We start from the raw sequence: 24,329 nt of genomic DNA, 5'->3' as shown, positions 1-24,329 counted from the left end.
CTTCCGGAGATTAGTATTACCGCGGCGCTGCTGAATACCTGTTGAATCATGCACACTTCAAAACCTTTCCTTCTAATAAATGTATATCCCCCCCCCCCTCTTAAAAATGAACTTCAACACATAGCATGCTCCTATAGCCAACCACCAGCCCGGGTGACACCGTTCTCTCCCCTGATTTGTTGAAAACGGGAGGCGTACGCCTTTTTGTGACACTTGCTGGCACAGCGTTCCGCTAGGTACGAGGACTTCACGTTGATGTTACGAACAGGCTGTAAAATTGCGTGTTGTTGTTACACGCGATATTAAAGGGGCATTAAAGTTCTAAAATTAATGTTGCTGCCTTGACAATAGTGAGTTTCAGCCCATCGTACGCTGTCACCCTCGCGCGTACACTCTTAAACGTGAACTTCACCGCATAGCACGCTCCTGGCCAACCATCATCCCAAATGATATCGCTATCTGCCCTGGGGGCTTAGTCGCTTCATCGTCGTTATGGTCGTTACAAGCTAACGAGTGGCGGGAAATTCAAAAAGGTGGGCACGTGACACACTGCGCGTGACGTGTAGCACGGCCTCCACGTATCGCGCAAAGAGCGCCGTGCACGTGTTTTATCACGTGCCTACCTTTTTAAATTTCCCGCCCGCCTTTTTGAATTTCCCGCCACTCGTTAGCTTGTAACGACCGTAACGACGATGAAGCGATTAAGCCCCCTGATTTGTTGAAAACGAGAGGCGTACGCCTTTTTTGTGACACTTATGCTGTTCATAATTGTCACAAAAAAAAAGGCGTACGCCTCCCGTTTCCAACAAATCAGGGCAGATAACGACATCATTCGAGATTATGGTTGGCCAGGAGCGCGCTATGCGGTGAAGTTCGTTTCTAAGAGTGTACGTAAGGGATAGCGTGGTGGTGGTGGTGGTAGAGATGAAGGGGCACGCCGTTGGTCGGCCTCACAGAGGTGGGCAACGTCACGACTAACGCCCAGGAGGAATGTGCGTCCTGGGCCGGCTTCTAAGGGAACTGTGCTGACATATATGGTCTGAAAGCGTCTGAAGGAAACCCAGGAAAAACCCCAGCCAGCACCTGGATTCGAACCCGAGTACCTCCTAGTCTCGACTTGACTTAGTGTGACACAGCGTGCTGCTGCGCACTGCGCGTAGCTCTTTTGTCCGCACCGGCTTGTCCAATCAACAGCGTCGTACGCATAAGAGCATGTGAACTGGCTGCATGTTTCAAGCTGCTACTCCTTATTCGGACATTCGTTTTGTGGTCGTACCATTAGTGAGTTTTAATGCATCGTACGCTATCGCCTTTGCGTACCTAAGGGATAGCGTTGGTTCTGCGCAGGCGCAAAACATATAGAGAGCTTTTCACAGTGCGCAGAAACCCCACGCTATTCCTTAGGTACGCAAAGGCGATAGCGTACGATCCCCTAAAACTCGATCCTAAAAGAAAACTGTTCCCAAGTGTTAGACTAGCGGCCTTTAAGGAACAATGGCGTCAAATATAACCAGGCTGTGAAGTCCTGCGACGCTTGCATCATACTTTTTTAGTCTATAACAACGACAATACATAAATAAACAAGAAAAATTAATACTGCTCGTATCGCGTCGTAATGTACGATTGAACAGTGATACGACTGATACATGACAATGGTACGATTGATAATGAACGATGCACTTTGGTCTATGCGAATGTTTATTAGATATATTAATTTGAACATTAAATACATGGAGTGATGATGCGTGTAGCAACAACCAGCTGCCGTTTGCTACGATGTAATATATGTTTACCGTCTCTGCAATCAGTTTGCCATAAACTCGCAGTCAGTAGAGGATAGCTCAATTGTTGCATAACTTTAACTTAATTCCCATATCTCGCATCTAATATTTCGCGTGTAGTGGGGCAGTGTATTATTCCCCAGTGGTGAATCACCCCATGTCATAGTCACGATTTATTTGGTGTCGTTGTTGTTCCATAAACTAAAAGGCTATAAATAGGAATGAATGCTTCCCTCGAAAAAAACGTAGACTTGCCTTAACCTTTGTGAGCTCCGTTTATGCATGCGTGTTAACGACGCTTCCTAATTAAGGGTGACACTCTCAACTGTCAATGTTCGTGTCAGACGCCGATGAAAAGCGGGTAACATCGTACCATAAGCTGCTTGCAAACCGCGCTAAATTAGTTGTACACATAAATACATTTTACGCTGTCGTTTGACACGTATAGGAAAACAAAAACAGGGCTTATTAGCAGCATCGCCTTTCATGTGCGAGAGGCAAATGAGGCCTGAACGTTGGTGAGTTTGAATATATTTCTGAAAATGGCCTTTAAGGTAGGCAGAGTATTCTATTATTGTTAACGTAAAGCCTTCAGGGACGCCGTTGTGTGCTTGATGCCGTCGAGAAACTCCGGGTAATTACACCACGAGCGATGGCACGAACGTCAGTGTCGGCGTTATCTTTCTGTTTATAGTTTCAGGGGAGCATTCTATGAAAAGGTAACGAAGCTGCCTCGTCTGAGCTCGCACAATGGAACGTCGTGTATTCTATTACTCGTTAATAATTTACAGGACCCGCGATGACTTTTCCAGTTCTATGGGAGGACTATGTTTAGACTTTCATACGCACTCACGAGTTGTCCGTAACGAGTTACCTCTAACGCTGCTGACAATATTGCAGACGTATTTACGACAGTCTCATATTTGAACCACTGAGCCCCTTAACGAAATGACGTATACGTCCTCAACTCCATGAGAAGTTCACAAAATGAAACTGACGAATCGCCGCGGAGCATGAGGGTCTCGCAGAGGCGATGTACCCAAGGAATGTCGTACATGTACGTTGTGTTGTATCTCGACGGCTTTTCGCTTGGCATGCGTGTAAAAAATCTGCAATATCTGTCATTAACTGAATGGCTACCTGCAGTAACGATGTAAATCAATTTGCATCGCTTGAAAATAATTTTAAAAATAAATAAAACGTCGTTAGAAGTCGGTAAATTATGACCCACTTTACATACGCATATAAAAAATTATGCACTACCGCATAAGAAAATTGGTGCAGCAATCGCTAGTTTAAAAAAAAATCGTTTCCGGTTTACTTGTTTTCAAATTATTAGCTGACTCAGTTTGGTTAAAGTTGTACTACGCACTAGATGTCGTGGCTTCATAATCTTACCGAATTTATATGTTTCCCGAAGATTCGGTTTCCGCCGCTTTTAACACAGCTGCTGGCAGTCTGTCGACGTGGGGCGGAGAGCGGAGACCCAGAAGGCGGGCGCGCGCTGTTGCTAGGAAGCAGACGCCAGAGCTCGCGTTGACGTCACTTGCTCTTGGAGAATCCGAAATTATTAAGTTTTGGAAGTTCTTTTCGAAACTTTGTGGCAGCGCGTAATGTTCAGTGACCGTGTTGATTAGTTGAGAAAGGTTGATTTCTCTACCGAAATGAAATAAATATCTTTTTTCTTCGCAGTGGTTCTTAAAACTTTCAGTGGCTGTTAGCCTGTTTGTTATGTAGAGATTTTCTTTCACGTGCGCGTGGTCTTTCATCTTCCCTTCCGCTTCTGCTTAAAGTTAGCGTCCGTGGCACGCATTTAAACGAACACTGAGGTCAGCCCAATTCTTTTTCCTTTTCTTTTTTTTAGTTTTTCGGTGTAGAGTATTCTCCAACGAATAAAATGAGTTCCCACGGAAGGTGACCTACAGAGCGAGCGCGAGGGCTCTGTTCCGCGCACCTTTGAAAAATCCTTCTCCTCGTCTAAAGAATGCATCGCAGAACGAAAGGACGTCGTGACGTATGCTACTCCCCTCACGTGACCAGTGACGTACAGCGGCACAGCTCTAGCATGTATAAGCGGCGCGTGAGCTGCGAAGAAAAAAAACACAAAGAAACAAGGCACGGAGCCCTCACCACGTCACGAGAGCATCGTCTCGGCCGTCCGCGGCTGCTTTTTCCGACTGCTCTTTGTAAATTCGATTGCACAGCTGTAACGCACCGCAGAGCGAAAATATTTTGCGTGGTGACTCCTGGTTGGACAGCTTGACAGACGAGGCAGGATTTCGAGCGATGTTAAATGTCACCTCATTACTCCTGTAAAGAGGTTCAGAAATCAAATGCAACACTCTAAATGTACGGCATCGTTTCATACGTTGTAGTCCATGGAGCCGACACGCAAAGTCCCACATTCATCACTTGAACGGCTTTTCTACTACTGGGTTTTTGAAACGGTATTTTTTTATATATTTTTTCAAGCGACCGTCGATGGTGGCGCCGAACAACGCTGAGCGACATTGGCAGACGAACAGGAAGTGACGTGTTAGGTGTGTGCGCTAGAACGACGATGCCGAGGGTCACGGTGCCGAAGCCGGTCCGGCGGCCGTTTCCTTCTTTACAACAGCTTACGTCGTCATGGTAACGGAAAAGAATGCGCTTTCGCTCGGCGCGCGACCTTTGGATTGCAATATCTTCGTAACGCGGGATCGCAGAGACATGGCGTTTTGATGTGCATGTTCCCATATGTTCGGTACCCATAGATCAAAATGCACCAGACGATTTCTTCAAAAGTTTGGAAATGGTGTCGGAACCCCTTTAAGTTGTGAACATGATGAAAAGTAACTGTTCTGAGGCAGAAGCACGCAAACAGACGGACGCAAACACACAATGGACCACTTCCATATTCGCGTCGCCTCTGGCGACGGAATGTCGAAGGTCGTGTCTTTCCCCCCAATAATGGTGACACTTTTCGGACTGGCACGTTGCGTGGACAGTGAACCCTCGTTAATATGGCCCCCGATAATCTGACATACGCGCTTTACGACCATACTCTTGGGGAACAATGCTGTGGAACCCCTGTAAATCACCCCCGTTAATATGACAGTTTCGCATTATGACCAAAATTTTCCGGAACGACCATGGTCATAATAACGAGGGTTCACTGTAATCAAGAGAAGATTGGAAGAAGAATGCGGAAAGAGTAAAAGGGCATTTTACTCATTACCAGACCTCAAACGCCCGCGTAACCTTGAAACCGCGATTATCTCCCCACAATGAACATGACAGTCGCCGCCAGGTGGGTTCATAGCGATGTTTTCCGCTCAACGATGGCGGACACCGGGGCATGCGCGTGCGCATACGCGTTGTCGGAAAAGGTCCATTGTTGAACATTTATTCTACACGAAAACAAAGAAGCATCCCCCCTCTTGTCTGCTGCCGTGCCGTATTACAGCACGCGCTCCAGCAAACATACATCTTTCCTTCTTATTCACTTACTGCTGCATAGTTGTCCTCAGTTGGTCCATAGGGGGAGTTTCTTTCGCTTCGCTACACAGCACGCACGGACGCAATATGACGCCCAAGGCGCTGCCATCTAATTACCGGGAGTGTCGCTGATTGCTCCGCGTTATTTCGTTACGAAACTCAAGAACACATTGTTGCCTCGCGTGCCTGCGACAAGAGGAAGACAAGAGGAAGCCTTCCACTTGTTTCCACTCTCCGAGAACAACTCCGTTCGCGAATCTCGCCAGCGCCACATGCTTTTTCTTTCCTTTTTGCTTTGTCCCAGTTTCCTAGCACGTCACTCGCGCGACTGCTTTATTGCGCGGACCGCACAGCACCCGAAAGTTGTAATTAGTGCGCTTCATGGAGCTTTCGTGTTTTAAAATCATTTGAAGCGATGTCTGAGAAGTTGTATTTTTGTTGACCACTGGGTGCCGTTGACGATGGCCGTATGTTCACAGATGCATTTACGCAATTTTAGTCTTGCGTCCAGTCCTGGTTTTCGTGGAAGTCCTGCTCTTATTTTGACTCTGTCTCGGAATGCGAAGAGTATACGCCGAGTTTCATTTGTGGGGTTTTAAGAATATTTTGGGATTCAAAAATTTCATTGCACGTTTACGCTAGCCGGTAATGCGAAATTTGAGCGCAGCTGTTGAGGTTGAGTTATACACCACTGTTTTTATCTTCCCACACATAGTAGTTTCTTCAGGTAGCACTCCGATCCCAGTTTGTGAAGTCGTTATCCACGTTGGTGAGGTTCAGCCCGGTTATGTCTGTAGCGCGACTCAGTGCCACGTGTACCCGCTTTTGCGGATGACTCTTGGCATAGGAGTATACACGACTTCTTCGTACAGGTATGAAAAAGTCGTGTACTCCTACGCTATGAGTCGTACGTGTGCGATTTTGCGGCTGCCACGGCTCCACTCGCAAGTTTGGAGCCAGGCTCACCGAACTGCAACCAATGCGTCCCGGCTTCCCCAGGCGTGCCCTCCTTCTTCGCTTTCCTCCTCGCCGTATACGCTTCCCCGCTGCTTTCCTCCTCACGCTCTCCCGTTCTTTCATCCTTCGCATCGCTCGTCGTTCGCTGTGACGGGCTGCTCAACGCAGGAACGGGCGCCTAAGAACTGCGCTCTAAAAGAATATTTGGTAGAATCTTTGGGCATTGTGTGGAACACGTTTTGGTGCGGTAGCTTTACAGAGCTGTCTTCCGGCTTCCGCACTCGTTTCCGCACAATTGTTACTTCTTTCCTTCCCTGTCGTCAGCACGTGCGTATTTCATGCGTGAAAGCTGCGGTTTTACACACAGCAGCTGCGGGATTCTGCGCCTCGTGCGGTTCGACAGGCATATTTCGGCACGCTGCGTGGCCGGGCAGCATTTTGCGCCGCGCGTTCTTTGCTGAAATACGCACCATGCGGTCGGCCTTTACGGACATACCCACACGGCTGCCGACATTGGTTAGCCCCGTAAAGCCATCTGTCTAGTAACATATACATGCAAAATTTGCATGCAAAAATCTGCAAAAATACATGCAAAAATCTATTCGTGTTTGTGTGCACACGAATGTCTTCAATGTTCACGGTGCTCAATTATGCAGTGCATCCACTCTTAGAATGGAACTTCACCGCATAGCACGCTCCTAGCCAACCATCATCTCGAATGATATCGTCATCTGACCTGACTTGTTGAAAACGGGAGGCGTGGGCTTTTTTTTATGACATTTATGCTGTTCATAATTGCCACGAAAAAATGCGTACGCCTCCCGTTTTCAACAAATCAGGGCAGATAACGATATCATTCGAGATGATGGTTGGCTAGGAGTGTGCTATGTGGCGAAGTTCATTTTTAAGAGTGCGTGTGAGAGATGCAACGGTGAAGCAAACATATTATTGTACACGTACTACACCCTTCAAAATGAACTTCGCCACATAGCCCGATCCTAGCCAATCATCAGCCCAAGTGACATCGTTCTCTCCCTGATTAGTTGAAAACGGGAAGCGTACACCTTTTTGTGACACTTATGCAGAAATGTAAATTATCACAACAATAAAACAACTACACTCTGAAAAATGAAGTTCACGATATAGCACAATCCTAGCCAACCATCATCCCAATTGACAACGTTCCCGCCCCCGATTTGTTGAGAATGAGAGGCGGAGCCTACTTTGGGCTCATTATGCACGGCACAGAATAGGCTCCGCCTCTCGTTCTCAACAAATTGGGGGCGGGAACGTTGTCAATCGCGCACTCTTAAAAATGAACTTCACCGCATAGCACGCTCCTAGCCAACCATGATCTCGAATGATATCCTTATCTGCCTTGATTTGTTGAAAAGGGAGGCGTACGCCTTTTCTGTGACACTGTTCAAAATTGTCACAAAAAAGACGATGAAAAAGATGAGGCATACACACTCGCACGCACACATGACGCACGCAAGTCAGATATCACACATGCGGGTATGCCATAACTGATGGTAATTGTCACAAAAAGGCGTACGCCCTGTGCTTTCCACAAATCAAGTGTGATAGAGGTATCACCCTGAACAATGGCTGGCCTTCAGCGTGCTGTGCGGTTAAGTTTTAAGAGTGTAGTCTCATTGCAACCACATGAGAGAAAAATACGAATGCTTATATTGTGACGACGAGGAAGTCGAAGCAACCCGCGTTCGGTTGGATAAACTCTTGGCCGCCAATTTCTCCGGTTTCTTTACATTATCCAATGATGAGTGCGTTATATGACAAAAAAAAAATGATGCCTGACCGTAAGGTAATTGGTCTATTGTCACCAAGTGGAAAGCTCGCGGGCCACTGGTATCAGACTGGCTCGTTTCTAAATGAATAGGGTGAAACAGAGTTTCGCAACCGTATTTCATACTTATCTGTGAACCTACAGTAAAAAGAAATAATAAATGCAGGCTAAAGTTTGGCAAGTTTATATTTGAGAAGGTCAAATACATTAATATAGAAAGAAAAAAAAAGGAGCAAACGAGACCAAGTCTCGAGGGCCTAAAGAAGGAATAGTCCTCTGGGATCGTTTACGGGCTTAGAGTAAGGAGTTAATACACTTTGCACACGGCAAGACTCGAACTCCTTTGAAGTACAGGTCATTTACAACTTTGAAGGGCTCCGTATTGAAAGGAGGTTGCGCCGCAGGCATACATCACTGCCGGTCTTCCTTACTGTTTTCCTCAGAGCGCGCCGACGGAAATGTGGCGCTGGATCAGACAAGAAGAGAGCAATATACAACGAGCATCTACATCTACATCTACAACATATTTTCGAGCAGCGCATTTTATCCAAATTGCTCCTGCGTTGGAGGCTACTTCTTTTTCGTTGACGTTAGCGGTATGAGGTTCTTGGGTAAGCCCATATGTCCCGTGGGCCTAATTGATATGGGAATGCGTCTCTTAGACGCGGTGCTTGGAGAAATCGCACACAACACAACGGTGGTTTAGAATCGACTGCTAACGCGCACGAGTCCACGCCTTGACAGCGCAGTACATTGACCAAATATTGCCACAGCACTTATCATATGGGTGCAATATCGAGCTCCTGTTGTCGAGATTCTCCCAATATTGGGAGTAGCCACGTGAGTCTCGATGCAATCTCGCCAGCTGCCATGCCTGTATTGATTGAATATCGTCTGACCCATTTTTGCGAAATATAGAAAATTAAAACAGGGGCAACGTTGACAAGTAAAAACGTATAGCGACACGATATCGAACACAAGCGATTTTAGGAGATCAGTTTGCTTCTTTGTATGTACACTGTAAGAAAAATTTCCGTAATTTTACTGTACAAGTGACTGCTAACTCTGTTGCCGGCATATGGGCCCTAACCTGTGTGCTGCGCAAAATCCGTTTTGAGTGCACACTGCACAGTTCTGGACTGGGAGCTGTGCAGTGTGCGCTCCAAACAAAATCTTTGTAGTAACTACTTTAATGCACACATGCCGGTAACAGATTAGCAGTTACTTCTGTGTAAAATTATAGATTTTTCTCTTTTTTTTTTTACAGTGTAAAACGGAACAGCCAGTGTCGACGCCGTAGCAACTCACGTCCGACTACAATATAGTTTTTTTTGTAATTTACTTTGTTTTTAATTACCTCGCTTTTTAGTTTAATATTTTTGTACTTTATATAATATTAATATAACATAATATTTAATATACTTATTTAATATTAATTCACTTTTGACTTTCCGGAAAATTCTGATTGTGTTCGAAAATTGCTAAAAAAACTGTACGGAAGCGTTTCACGCAACGCTTAGACGTCGCACAAAGCACATTAATCGTTTATCTCAGGACATTATATACATATATTAAATAGTAAATGATCAATAAACGAAGTAAATGAATGATATATAAATAATGATGGTACTTTGAGTTGATAAGAAAAGAAAAAAATGGAAAAAATAGGCACTCATTACGAGAGCCGGCTACTCCAGATCACTTAGGTACTTTATTTTCGTCATTTGCCATCATTTAATTGAACTGTGCACCCGGGATTTGTCACGACTGCGTTCGACCTGTCATGTTTCATTCCCTCAGCTACTACGAAGTTACATCCTGCACATATTTCACTCGTACACTTGTTGTCTTATTGGTGGCTTCGCGTAGCACTTATGGGCCTCACTTCCTGTGTTCCGCGACGAATATTTCCACCGCTATCGTTATATAGTTCCTCGTTTGCAATGACGTTTCCATTGGTCGCGCTCACATCACCATCATTTTCGCATTAAGGATTTCCTCTTATTTCCACCATGCTTTCCCTGAAGATCACATAATTGATTTTCCTTCCGTCTCACATAATGGCATCAATTCAGAGTAACTCACCAGGCAGTGTAAGTGAAGGACAATGAGACTGCAACTACACCAGCGAGTTACGTAAAAGCCAGCTCCCGTGGCATAGTAGTTAGGGTGATCGCTTTCCACTCCGAGACTGGGAGGGGACGCGGATTCGAATCGCTGTCCTCTCTCCATCTGTCCACGTCTGTGCGCCGTTCAGGGCCACCGTTGCGTCGCGGCCTTAACGCGGAATTTTAAAAAAAAGTTACGTAAAATTGTTAATAATGAATAGGATAATTGTAGTCGACCAATGTTAGTGCTTACCAACGCCATGGAAAACAGTATATGTAAATTTGAAAGATGAAAATCATCGAAAAGGTTAGCCAGCTGTAGGACTCGAACCCACATCTTCTGGATTACCGGTCCAGGGCTCTACCAATTGAGCTAAGCTAACACGCCTTCTCAGCGACTTCCAAGGGTGCGCCATCTGAAGGGACAAACCAGCCACTCTCCCTCACTCATCCTCCTTTCACTCTTACATTTTTGCTCACTCATACACACATTCATACAACGGGATCGACGCAAGCGGCAACTGTTGAACAAGAGAGAACATCAGTTCTCTCTTATGTACATTTCTTGCATACGTACAGTTCTCATTCGGGAACTCTGTAGGCCAGCTTCTCTGAACGCTTCTCTGATCGCATAAAATACTGGTAGAGACAAACGGAATGGAGCATAATGAATCAACGCTTCCCCGTCGATGACAGCACACTCCTATAGAGGAGCATCGACAGTGAAATATGAGTATCAAGTAGAGCACACTCCCTGCAGCGAGAAAACAGACGCCATTCCTGACGCATACATATTGCCTCGTAGCGCTGTGAAGCACACTCTCAGAAAAAAGAGTGGAGCAGTTACATATTTTAGGAGGTAATAGTTGTCGCATATGTCGTGCCTAAAAGGTTGCAAAATTCTACCTGCTACCGCCGTGCTGCTACCTACGATGAGCGAGTGGGGCGTACGCCTTTTTGTAGCAATTTGGGTATATGATAATTTCTTTTTTGCTACCCTTTTACACCCTTAATCAGACGGTATGTTGACCTAGGTGATAACAGTAGAAGTTACCACGTTTTCACACCCTTTTTTGTTAGAGTGAACCAGACTTGTGCCCGTTACTCGAAAAAAGTAATTGATTACCGTTACCGTTACTTCTGTGGAAAAAGTAATTGATTACCATTACCAATTACTCGACTTCAAATGTAATTGAGTACTCTGCATTTACGCAAATTGTAACCGTCTTTGTGTGCCTCAGAAAAAAGAAAAAAGGTTCAACAGCGGAACAGCTGAAATAACAAGACAAACAAAAACACGTAGGACAAGGAGATCTGTCCGCCCGGGAAGATGTTGACCCGATTGTGGAGGAGCATTGCGTGGAACTTCCCCATGACTCACTAAACCTCCAAAGCTTCAGGTACCATCACGCTGGTGTAGGAAGAGATTAGGGAGAGACTCTGAAATTCCAGAACGTTATTACAATGACCTCCGCTTGCTATAGTAGAACATCCCAACAAAGGCTGATGGCACCAGGGGCTTGACTTGGGGCAGAACATCTGAAAGATAAGCTAATCTCTGCCGGAAAAGTAATCAATTACTGAGTAATCGATTACTCAGTAATTGATTACTCGAAAAATTACTTTGACAGCAAAGTAACTGATTACACGAAAAATTACTCAAAAAGGTAATTGATTACAAGTAACGCAATTACTAGTAACGCGTTACTCACAAGTCTGGAGTGCACTTATGCGTTTACGTACTATGTGCATACTTCCTATCTGCATTCACCTTGTGGAAACTCAGTCAAAGTCAAGGACCGGTAGTGGTAACGGAAAGAGAAAGGGTATATCACCGAAATTCGAGTTGTTAACGAAAACGTGTACCGCATTCTTCAATTATCGGAAAATTTCAGTTCTGCGACGACATTGAGTGTGTGCTTTTTTCTTTGTAACGGATATTTGATTTTTAGTAATACATGTCCTGAATAGCACACAACAGCTTGTGTAGGAAACACATTGGATTTTCGGGATGCATGTGTCTCTCTCCCGTCTCAGTCTACATAACTCCTATAGAAGAGATACTTCGAAGATGGTTATTATCTAGAACAGAGCTAACAAAAATAACAGCCCGGAGGGAGCACAGAAGACACGAGACAAGGCACCACAAGCGATGACTACCAACTGAAATTTATTTGAAGTTTTTACCATTCATCATCATTAATTTATGTGCTGTTGTTATTTGCACGGATTTGACCCTGTCTCTGCAGACAATACTCACCAGCGCCATCACCAGATGGAATGCGAAAACACTTTGTTTCCGCAGTATGCAGTCAAGTCTAGGGATTCTATCCCTTTTCTACTTGGTGTAAGAGATGCTTGGCTGATATAGATACCCATTCCTTCACCCAGGGTAGCATGCACTTCGATTATCTGTCTCGTAGTTCTATCCAGTGATGTAGCCACGACCGCTGTTGGCTGGACTGCACCTATTCGTATAAACTTTACTTCACAGTCAGCGCTTGTCCTGTCTAGTTTCGCGTCTGTGTGCTCCGTCCCCGCTGTTATTTTTGAGATTTCCTGGAGGAGAGATGTACTTTCACGACATAACACCAGAACAAGTGCACACGACTTTTTTTTTTTTTCATTGCACGTCGGCATAGCAGTACTGTTTACTAGGTCTCGTTGTTGGACTAGGTTCTCTGACAGCCCTTTTTCTTTCTCTCGGATTTAAGGGCAAGCGAGAAAGCGCGCTTCTGGCGGAGGGAGAAGAATGACCACCATATCTACCTTTATTTCCGTGGTCGGAGCATGCTGCACTAAAGTTTCGCCCGGCTACCACAGCGCCATCTGCCCTCCTCTTATAGTGCAGAGCGCCCTTGCTAGACGGCCATGTTCCCTGCCTTACCGCCATACCGGAAACGTCATCTCTTTTGTGGAAATCCTTGCGCCACGATTTTTCAGAGCCGCAGTGTAGGCGATACATGCCCGTGTACGGAAAAACCTCCTGCTACACGACCACAAATGGCTCCGCAGAATACGGTTCGGAGCGCCCCGAAACGCCGTGAAATGGGCCCGACGTCAGCGAAAACCCTTTCATCGGCTTCCGACGTATTTTTGGGACCGCCCCCGAGATGCCTGCATGTCGTGACGTACGATGGATAGAAATTTAAGGAACACTTTTGTGCGCACTGCACGATTAGAACAAAGACACGTGTTTTACGGCTTTCAGTAAAAACGGAGTATAACGAACGCACGAAGTTGTTGCGACATATCTTTCCGAAGTTACACAGACGTGATGTCATGTGATAAAGAAAACAATGGGGATATGAGTTTCGACGAAGTCGAACTGGCTACCCCAGTACGCTTACACACAGGAAGTACAAACACATGATGAGAAAACAAAGAGATGATGACCAGAGAAGAACAGAGATGATGATGGAGTTCAACATGTAGTTCGAAAGTTTCGACCAAGTAAGTGTAAAATGTCGGAATCGCTGTAGGCACACACAGCACACATTCAGCGAGTCATAGAATGTCCATAAGCCCGGTTGTATGTAGCACACAACTAGTAAGTTACACAAAACTAACTTCATGTTATTATGTTTGCAGCGTACACTGGAGTCAGTGGATTTTTCACTGAACCTTCGACAGAGTTTCCCATCAGGAAGTGGTGTTGAGCAAGGGATAAAGAACTCCTGCTTAAGGCCTTTCTCACTGTTACGTTCCCATGTCCTTTGTGTCGCAGGTGCGTGGAAGGATTACGTGGACTGCTTAGCATTCGTCGTAATGCAAAGTACGGCAGCGAAACTTAGGTAATTAGATAAGGTTCTGTTTGAACAGAGTACGTGGCATCCAGTTAACCTTCCTCGGTACATCGAAATCTGATTGAAAGAGATTTCCCGTAAGATATCCTTTCAAATCCGTTCGTCGGTTCTACCGCTTCACGATCGAACGACTGAAACTTTCGCGATAATCTTATAGCCCGAAAAGGGGGAAAAAAAGGCCTGCCGTAAACGGACTCAACGGCCCCGCGATTACATTAACATCCCTGAAGATCGCTCGTATTGTGCATTGCCTTCATTACAGGTTATTTGCATTATTTAATTTCTGCGTTTCTTTGAACCTTGTCGGGAAACGACGGGAAACGACTGTACGAGGACATTGCGATAGGATTTAAGGGACGTGCCTTGTGTTTCCCGCTAAGACGAACAAAGAATTGTCGCGTGCAGTGCAGAAATTCCTTCTTCGTCACTGATGTCGTATACTCTCTATGCAAATGCTTCTCCCTTTCCGGATGGCGCATATTTCCATCTGACAACTTCATTCCTACGGGATAAAGTACATAAAAATCAGGTACGAATTCCAGCGGCACGGCAGAAACTGCTGAACCAAGACGACAGCAGCAACGAAAGCCCCTGCGGCTGCAAGGCTGCGGTGAAAGACTGCGGCGGATTGCCTAACAAAGAACATGACTGCGTACGCAACCACGATGGTCAATGCTTACCTCTGACGCACGAGAGAGGTCTTTCATTTGCAGAGCCTCTATAAACCCCTCAACTCCTTCAGAGATCGTGAGTGAGCCATGGGGACGTCACGCCGTGAAGTATCTGATTACGTCACGACAGGACGTTCGGACCGGGCCTCTAAGGTCACGTCACACACCGTTCATGGCCACTTTTTCATGACGCGTCTCACAATCCAAAAGCGCACAAAGAAATGACTGCGCACACACACACACAGAAGCTCTCGTCACTTCTCATCCTCGCCTTCTCCCGTCTTCTCACATCTCACCCTCATGCACATTACTCTCATCTCTTTCTTTCTTGTTTTTGTTTTCTTCTTTTCGACTCTCTCATCCTTCTTTCTCCTTCCTTTGTCTTTCTTTTTACTTTAGTTTCTTATTATTTACTTGCGGGATAGCAAGCCGACACACCGTTTGACTGACCTTTCCTTCTCTTTTTCCCCCTTTTCTTTTGTCTACTAATAAATATATCACCCCCTCTGGTCACTTAAAGGAGTATGGAAGGACTCGCAAAAAAAGATATATGTCAGGAGGAGTAGACATTAGGACTACAAGACCTGGGATACATATTCGCACAACGAGTATACGGGTGCAGCGCCCATTCCTGGTGCGCAAGGGAGCTTTCAGTCTCGCGGCGCAGAGGAGCTCAGCACTTCCCTCAGCTGCCAGTTTGTGACGTCACGTCTTCCGCCCAATAGTGATGCGCGTGCTTTTTTTTTTTTTTTTGTCGGGGGTTGTATTTGGCGCCGCCCCTTTCGCGTCTGACACACAGCGGAAGATCAGTCGCCTTGCTTCCTCGCCGTAGCAGTCGAGTCTCGACAGCCAATAAAAGTGCTCCGATGATGTGACGTCACAACACACCAGAAGGTGCTGGGAGAGATCACTTTTGTAAACTAATTTTCTCAGGAAATGCGCGCTCTCCGAAATTTTTTGGGTTGGGGTTGTGTTTTTGGTTTCTTTGGGTTTTGTTTTTTGAGTTGTTATTTTTTGCGTTTTTTGTTTTTTTTGTTTTGGGTTCCTGGCTTATATCACGCGGTAAAAAAAAGCGATATGTTCGAGGTCTCTTCCATACTCCTTTAGTTCCTTGTCGCTAAGGGTGAGCTCGCCCTAAAGGAGGAAAGACTGCGCTATCCTCATCCTAAGCTGCTTTGAAAACACGTCACCGGCGTTGGCTTCATAACAGCGGACAAAGGAACGACGGACGAGTAACTAAAGCGATCTCCAACTTGTCATTTGTCGTGCGGGTGTCACACTTATATGTAGGGTTCCGTGTTTTCGGCATGTATTCCTGGGGAGATTCGGCGGATGTGTTTCGGCATTTAAAAGCGGCTGCGCCAAATAGATGCCGAAAAGTCGGCAGGTACAGTGTCTCATCGAAGCAGAGCAGCTTAGTAAGGAGGACATTGAGAACGCAAAGAATTTCCTTCCGAAATTGTTGGAGGGTTCCACGTGTAAGTGAACCCCCTGTAGACCCGAGGGTACAAGTGTTACAAGGGAAGGTTTTTCCCCGAATTAAAGGGTAGCGACTTCGCAGGGCACTATTCCCCGCACTCAACCAGGAAACGAGGTCAAGGAGAAACGGAAATGTGATGCCCCAGAGAAGAAAAAAATGCAATCGGGTACAACCATTTTCGACATGTAGCACTATAGGCAAGAGTTAAATGAAGAAATATAGCATACGCTCTTTGGCTGCACGTTGAACATATGTTTATAAGTCCCAAACGTCGCCTCACCAGCATTGGACAGCTGTTTCGGCCTTAGTGGGCCTTCATCAGCAATGCGTAGGTGGGCGACGTTTGAGCGAGTGGCGTCGGAAGGTCACGTGGACATCACGTGGAACATCACGTGGAACATGACCTTCCGACGCCACTCGCTCAAACGTCGCCCACCTACGCATTGCTGATGAAGGCCCAATAAGGCCGAAACAGCTGTCCAATGCTGGTGTGGCGACGTTTGGGACTTATAAATATATGCAAGAGTGTAACTCGGAGTTTTTCAGAATGTGCCGAGAAAATATTCGACGCTTTTCGGCATTTTTCGGCAAATGCCGAAAACACGGACCCCTACTTATACAGCAGTCGCGATTGGTTTTGCATTGAATTCTACAGGCGCCAGACGCGGCCGTTTATGGCGTTTCTTGTTGCGCTTTCACTTATGTTTGCGAAGGGTCCTCTGCTTCTTGTTTCGCCTCAGGAAAAAATGGACTTTAATTTGGAACAGGAAATTGATTGTCTCTATTTGTTACGTTAATCTCGAACGGAAAACGCGGTATGTGCGATCGCCACCACCGGCTTCTGCGCTGTTCGTGTCGAGAGAACATTGCGTTATAAGCACTTTTTCAAAGCAAGACTGCGTGAATGGGAGGAGTGAAAATAATGACCAGGCCGTTCCCTGCGGTTTTCGTGCCACAGGAAGGCTATAATGCACGGGAAGCAAATAAGTATGAAAGGAGTCTTAAATAAATTAAACGCAGGCCGTGGAGGAGTTGGAACGCGACAGACTATGCTAACATGAAAAGTGAAATGGCAAAGGCAAGGATTGTGGCAAGCAGCTATAGGTGGCGTGCATATGACGTCACACCATAGCTTTACCCGTGCTTTTTCCCTCTTTCTGGTGAACCGGCGCATCCTGCCTATACGCGTGCTTCTTTTCACTCTTTCTGGTGATCCAGCTTACGCAAATGCATCCCACCTATAGGCTTCTCCGATTATTCCGCGAACTTCTTCTTTGCTTTTTAGAATGTATTGCTTGATTTTGAGGACACATCTGGGAAAATAATAGCGTTCGAAGTAATACGGAGCTAATAATACTATACCGAGTGGAAGTAATATAGAGTTGTTAAAGCTTCATCTCGAATCCTTTTTTTTTTTAGGTGCAGTACATTACGACACTGTCCTCTGCACAGCAATATAGCTCTTGTTGCACTAATTTTGATTTCGTTTGTTTCTTTGTTTTTCAGATCCCTGGGAATCCCGGAAAGTAAGCTCTGTCAAACACCAATCGAACTTTGTCGAGTTTCAGCTCCGAAACATCGGAGCCCCAGTTGCTGACAACGGTTCTCAACTAAAGATGGGCTTCATACTTAATCAATCCTTGGTGAGTTAATGTTCTTTAACAGTTTCATGTCTAGAATTTTCAGGCGTAAGATACACTAGGTGATGAGGCGGGTTTCGAACCATGTTAATTGTCACCTCAGTTCGCTGGTGTGTTTGATGACCCGTATGGCATATCTGCTGTCTTTGCCTGAGCCATGCTCAGAGCGCTCAACAGATTTTTTTTTTTTTTTTGTGCAGCAATAATGACACCATTTGTAGACGAAACCACTGCACTTTTGACGCGAACAAAAATAAAAAAATAAATAAAGGAACACGCCACCGCTCCCTCTTCTATTTGTCGTACCGCATTTCATGAAACTGTCAACCAACATTTCAGTTCGTGCTGCTCTAACGCCAACTTCTTTTTCGTCTTGAGGAATTCAAGAACGCGAGGTGGCCTTTCCATCTGCGTAACAACCTCCACCGTCATCGGATAGCATGGACGAGTCGTTTCTAATAAGCGCATCAATGGCTTCCATTCTTATATGTGCCGCGGTTCTTAACACAGAACCACGCATTGTACTGCTCTCCTAGAGGTAAAGTTAGGGCTCCCCCCCCCCCCGCCCCCTTGCCGTGAGGGACGTCTGACGCCCCTGCATGCGAAACGTGTGTAAAGTAAACTTATAAGAGGCCACATAGCGACATTCGCATGCCTGGGTATCGCGCAAATTCATGAGGGTTACTGGAGCAGTACTGCCCCCCCCCCGCCCAAAGTGATCTCCCCAGTTGTAAATTTATCGTTTATGGGCTGAGGCGCATCTTTCGACGGGCCAACGAATCCTGTGCAGAATAGGCAGCATCCAGAACAGAACGGTTCATGATATCGTTGGGCCAGTGTTGTGGCCGGCTCTGTGGTATATCAGTTCCTTCTGCCCCGTGACCACTTCATGCGAGAGTTCACGATTGAGGACTCCAATGCGCTCAAGATGGCTTTTAAGCTGGACTGACGCTAGAACTTTCACAAATACTTGATTTCGCGTAAGTGTGCTCATCGTATTTCTCGTTTGTACAGGTCGTCATAGCAATCCACTCTCAAAACTCGAAATAATTAGGCGAAGCACTAACCACAAGAAGCACGCCCCACATAAGCCTTTTGTATTGCCAACTGTACACTCTTAGAAATGAACTTCACCGCATAGCACGCTCCTAGCCAGACATAATCTCGAATGATATTGTTATCTGCCCTGATTCGTTGAGACAGAGAGAGAGAGAAATACATGATGACGATGATATGGGGATGACTTCCGCTCATTGAGCAGAACGCTATCCCATTGCTATTGGGGAAAAATGAGAGGATGGTGATGAGGATGATGCTGACGACGCTGACAGGGTTTTAGAGAGAGTCGATCAGGCCGGTAGTTTGCAGGAATTTCATAAAGGGTCGCAAGACGGACATCTGCTTTCGTGTGTCCCATGGTCCCAAAATGAGTCTGAGGTCAAGGGGTCGGCTATCAATCCGCGCAAAGTCGCTTGCCAACAAGTGACGCTCCCTCCTATAAGTGGCACATGCGATGATCACATGGTCCGCGGTCGCTGGCACACTACACTCCGGGCACAAGGGACTACTGGCACACCCTATCTGGTAACGGTAGTACGGCGTAAAGGCAACATTCAGCCGTAAGCGATGTAGGAGGGACTTTATGACGCGCGGTAAAGATGTCGGTAAGCGACACGAGAATGTTGGGTCACAAAAAAGGCGTACGCCTCTCGTTTTCAACAAATCAGGGCAGATAACGATATCATTCGAGATTATGGTTGGCTAGGAGCGTGCTATGCGGTGAAGTTCATTTTTAAGCGTGTAGGATGGGACAAGCCGTTTCCGGCGTGCATTTGACGCAGCAAGATTCTGTATTGTTGACTCTATGAGATGAGCCACAGAGGACTGCGTACTCATCTTCCTACACTTTCCCTAACCGTTTAGTCCGCAGTCGTTAACCATATCTTACCTATTGCTATTCCGGAATCAACAAGATTCGCGGCGACGATGAAATGGATTGAGCAGTTTTAGACGAAGAAGCACAGCACACTCATCGGAAGGTGTGCATGTGTTGCCAATGGGGGAGGGGGGGGATGTTTAATGCGAAGAAAAAGAGGAGGGAGAGGTTAGCCTTGTTGCTAACCTCTATTCCCAAAAGCTAACAAACAAGAGAAGATAAAAGCAGCAGAGACACAGAAAATTAGGAAAAAATAAAGAAAGAAAAATAGCTCTTTCACTAATCGTTGTGCAGACAGTCATATAGGACGTATCAGAGCGTGCCCAAGAGTTTAGATTCCCGAAGAAGTCGTATCAACGCAGATGTTACTTCAGCGTGCTGAGTAGGGCCAAGTGGCACCGCGAGGGAGAGCTCTCGGTAGCTTAGATGAGCGAGACGGTGCCGGAGACCAATGGGAGTACTGAATTACCGGTGGTTACACGAAGCCTACGATACATTCTTTTTAAAAATCGCAAGGTAGTTGTACTCCGGAGAAACCTCCTTTCGAGGCTGTCCGTACCGAACACTTTGCGCAAATGAGCTATTCACTTCTTTGTGTGTTACCAGAAAGTATACGACGCGCTATGCATACGTGAGAAGTGAGCTTTTCTATTTTTATTTTTTTGAACGGACCGCCTTTCTGTAAGTAACCATGCACGTGATACTGATGGATAATGGAAAGGCATTGCGTTGCATCGCATATATTGGACGATACGAGTGAAGGAGAAGAAAAATGGAAGTAGGCTATACTTATAAGATTTGGAAGCAGATTTACACTGAAGGTGAAGAATTGAAGTATTTTATTCATCCGTGGGTCATTAGTATATAAACCGTTCTCCCGAAGGAGTTAGTTTGCGAGGACGCGGCATTGTCTAGTACATGGTCTGTGTTGTGCATCGTTTTAAAGGCCTCTAAAAGCGTGAATGCAAAAAGCTGAGCATTCTAATTTGCGGCATAATGTACTCATTCCTTGATAGAATCGCTGTTTTTAATAACACATTCTATAGTGTAACACATTATTTCCAGGTGTCGTCGTTTCCTTGTATAGTACTAGGTTTTTTTATAACTTTGTTTCAATAACATTTATTAACATAAATTTGGCGGCAATGAATACCAATTCTGGGGCGAACAACAGGTATTTATCTCGCATTAAATTTTTGCGCTACGCACTATACCTCAAATTAGAGAGGTCATCCTTCAGTTGTAAGCAGATTCAATGCCGCAAATAGAAACCCGCCGAATGGACGACGGTGTCAACTCACCATTGGATAGGTATTGTCTTCCTAACACAGTTTGTTGTCAGTTGAACCGGTACAGTATTTCTGCTCTCGTAGTGTAATTATCGTTCACAACCGCACGCAGAAAATTATTTGAGCTTAGGACAGCGCGCAGCGTTGTCATATAAGGCTGTGCGCATATACACACACGCCCCTACTACCTACGTTATCACTTGTACACTATTTCTACTACATTTACTAATACCCCTGTCATACGGGCAGTCTTCAATTATCATTGAAACCAATGGCAATTGAACATGCGCTTGGCACCACCAGGCAGGTAACGTGTCAACGTCTCAAACAGCGTTGCATCAAATGCTGCTTGACAGGTTGACAGGTTACCCACTTGGTGGCGCTAAGCGCATTTTCAATTGCTGTTGGCTTCAATGAGAATTGAAGACTGCCCGTGTGACAGGGGTATTAGCGTCGCTCACGCAAGTACAATAAATATAACATTGTCACTAGTAACTCACTTGACTTTCTGTGCCTATAAATCTTCACGTTTGGCCATCGATGTTTGATAAGTTGATGGAATAAGAGAAGATCCCAGCACAAAAGTTAAGTCACACCGCTTGCTGACGCACTACAAAACGCCAAGTTGTTGTCAGGGTGGGATGAGACTGCACTAAAATCCAATCAAGAAGCATCGCAGGTGGTTCCGTTGCACAATGAACAGGAGTCGCCGCAGACACTTGACCCGAGCAGAAACCAGGCGCCGCGGACCGCGTGTCGAAGCAGACGACACTGAGCCAACGCACGCGCTAACTTTCGAAGGTAGAATTCGGTGGCGGCGCTGCGAGCGTGAGCGCACGCGCTCAGCAGACGAGATTCCCTTCGTACTTCATCGTCTGCTGAGTTTGTCCAGTTGTGGAGGTGGTTTCGTCATTGTAGTTCCCAGCTGGTATTCGTACGTTCAACGAAGTGGCAATCAATAAAATTGTTCTTTCTCGTAATTCTAATTGCATTCGGGTGCTTTCTTGGTTAATCACGAGGCACTTAATTTTTCCACTGAAATTACGTTCTGTTGTAAAGCGACCTAACGATTTCGTGATCGGGCGACGACATTTGTGGTTATACTTCGGGTTTTGTGGTTGCGTTTGGGCAAAAGCGGTCAAAGAGAGAAAATACATTGTTACGCGGTCAAGGTGGTGAGAGACCTGCTTGCTCAATATATATAGCTGCTGGCTGTGAATTTACCGTACTCTGGAACTAATCAGAGAGCACCTCACCAGACGGAAGAAGAAAGCAAAATCCCTCCACGTGCGATTCGAGCGAAAGCACACATAAAAAAAAAACCGGACAATTTACTGGACTGTTGTGCACAAAGTACGTTGAAATTACCGCGGCTAATTGTGTTTTGTGCCCTCGCGAAATCACGCTCCCTCGAGACTTCCTTCGCGTTGTCGCATTTTGTGCCCCCACTTGAGAGAGTAAAGTGTTCCGTTTGACAGCTCATTAAGAAAGCTATTAATGGTGTCCTTTTGATTTTGTAACGCGGCACTGTTTCCAATTCGCAGGAAAGTCATTAGAAAGCGCGTGCTTTTGAGTGTGTTCTCATGTAATGACATCGCGGCAGAAAAGAAAAAATAGGACTTGACCTCAAAACGTAATCTTAACTGAGAGCGGATCTTCAGTTCTTGTGGAAGACACCTAATTTGTGCTGGCATCAGGAATTAGTAATATGCCGGATTTTTTCCTGGCCTACGATAGTTGTAACACATGATAGCTAGAGTTCTTAAGCGGTTCTTGTGATCACAGCGTATTTCGAACTACAGGGTGTATGCTATAAAAGGTCAGTCACATTTTCGTGCAAGAAGTGATACCTCCTTGATGCTATACCTCTATCACGAAAAGACTTCCTCTGCCTCAAAGTGAATAATTTATGCTAGAGGAACCTACGGAACGATTGTGGTTACGTAGCACTGTGTAACAAAATAAATATGACCATGCAAACTTTCACCTCCATCAATCGGTATTGCGCATAGGAAACACATGAAGACGAAAGTTTCCGTGGCCGTGTTTATTTTATTGCGCAGTGAATGGCAACCACAATTTTTTCGTAGGTTTCTCTGGCATAAGTGATTCACTGTATGGCAGCACAAGTCCGTCTCTCAAATAGATACAGTGTCACGCGCGAAAATGTCACTGACCTTTTATAGCATACACCCTGTATATAACACGACTGTGAGGAGACCTCAGATGTAAACACACAGACCTTTCTTGTAAAGCGTGCTCTGCCACCCATGCACCCATTCCGCAGGGAAACATGCTTTACAGGGAACGCGTGATCCGTACGCCACACGACATGATGCTTGCCTAATACCAGTGCCTTTGCAGTACAAAAGCAACGGATGATTGCATAAGCGTACTGGTCTGTGATTTAGACTAACTCTGTATATGATATCGTATTATGACTCTGCGCTTTACGTGCGTTGTATTAAAAGTTATTAATTGATTCAACGGATCTGCTTCCAACTGCGAAGTTATAAAGTACCTCGAAGTCAGAACACGTTTTTATTTGAGGCATGGCTTTTTCGGGTTAAATACCTTTGCCGGATTCAGGAGAGAAAAATCGGGAGCTATTATTAAATCTGTAACACGGAGTGAAATCGGGTGCTACTTACATATTCGGGTGTTATCGGGTCATGCCTTCTGTCGAGCTATAGCCACCTGCGTTTAAAGTGCATATATTGGTCAAAGTACATACTTCGCGATTTATAGAGTCTAGCACCACATGTTGTAACGTCAAATGTTCTTCGCATACTTATTGTTGTACTCAAGTAATATCTACAACGACGCACTTTCATATAAATTGCAAGTACATAGGGCGCGCGGTACGTGGTAAAGCCGGATACGTGATTGGAATTCGGGGAGAAATCGGGTTTATCCCGAATTGCTCGCTCACTGATTCGGGAGGGCATAATCAGGGAGAATCGGGTTTAACCCGAGGCAGTCAGACCCTGTTTACATTGAGTACATTGAATATATATATATATATATATATATATATATAAAACGAACGTACAACGTGGGACAAAAGTTTACGGAACATGACACTGGCGCATTTCTTCATCGGAGCGGCCCACTGCTAAGTATCAGGAAGATATTAAAAAAAAAAAAAAAGAAAGCCGGTGACCGGTTATTCTGTCCATCTATCGGTATCTGTGTGTTCTCCTGTTTGCTGCGAGGGCGTCGCTCAAATGGAGAAATGCGACACTCCGGTGTTCCGTAAAACTTTTGTCCAAAGCTGTACACACCAGCGGCATGGCCGGGCAGGTTAAGGCGTTCCACCTTTTTGGTGATAGCCAGGGTCGTGCTGGAGACGGGGAGGTGGTGGGTTCGAATCCTAC

The 24,329-nt window shown here is 45.6% G+C and overlaps 1 protein-coding gene across 1 annotated transcript in view; it reads right to left on the bottom strand.

Moving 5' to 3' along the window:
• Nucleotides 1–21,723, bottom strand: part of LOC135398953 (glycine receptor subunit alpha-2-like) — a 239,377-nt gene extending 217,654 nt beyond the window's left edge. The window contains exon 1 of the mRNA XM_064630535.1: nt 21,453–21,723. The gene's annotated coding sequence lies outside the window, so the exon portion shown is untranslated. The remainder of the gene's footprint in view (nt 1–21,452) is intronic.
• Between the last annotated feature and the right edge of the window lie 2,606 nt (nt 21,724–24,329).

The sequence above is a fragment of the Ornithodoros turicata genome, chromosome 6 (assembly GCF_037126465.1).
Source record: "Ornithodoros turicata isolate Travis chromosome 6, ASM3712646v1, whole genome shotgun sequence".
Lineage (NCBI taxonomy): Eukaryota > Metazoa > Arthropoda > Arachnida > Ixodida > Argasidae > Ornithodoros > Ornithodoros turicata.
This window is presented reverse-complemented; position numbering and strand designations above follow the sequence as displayed.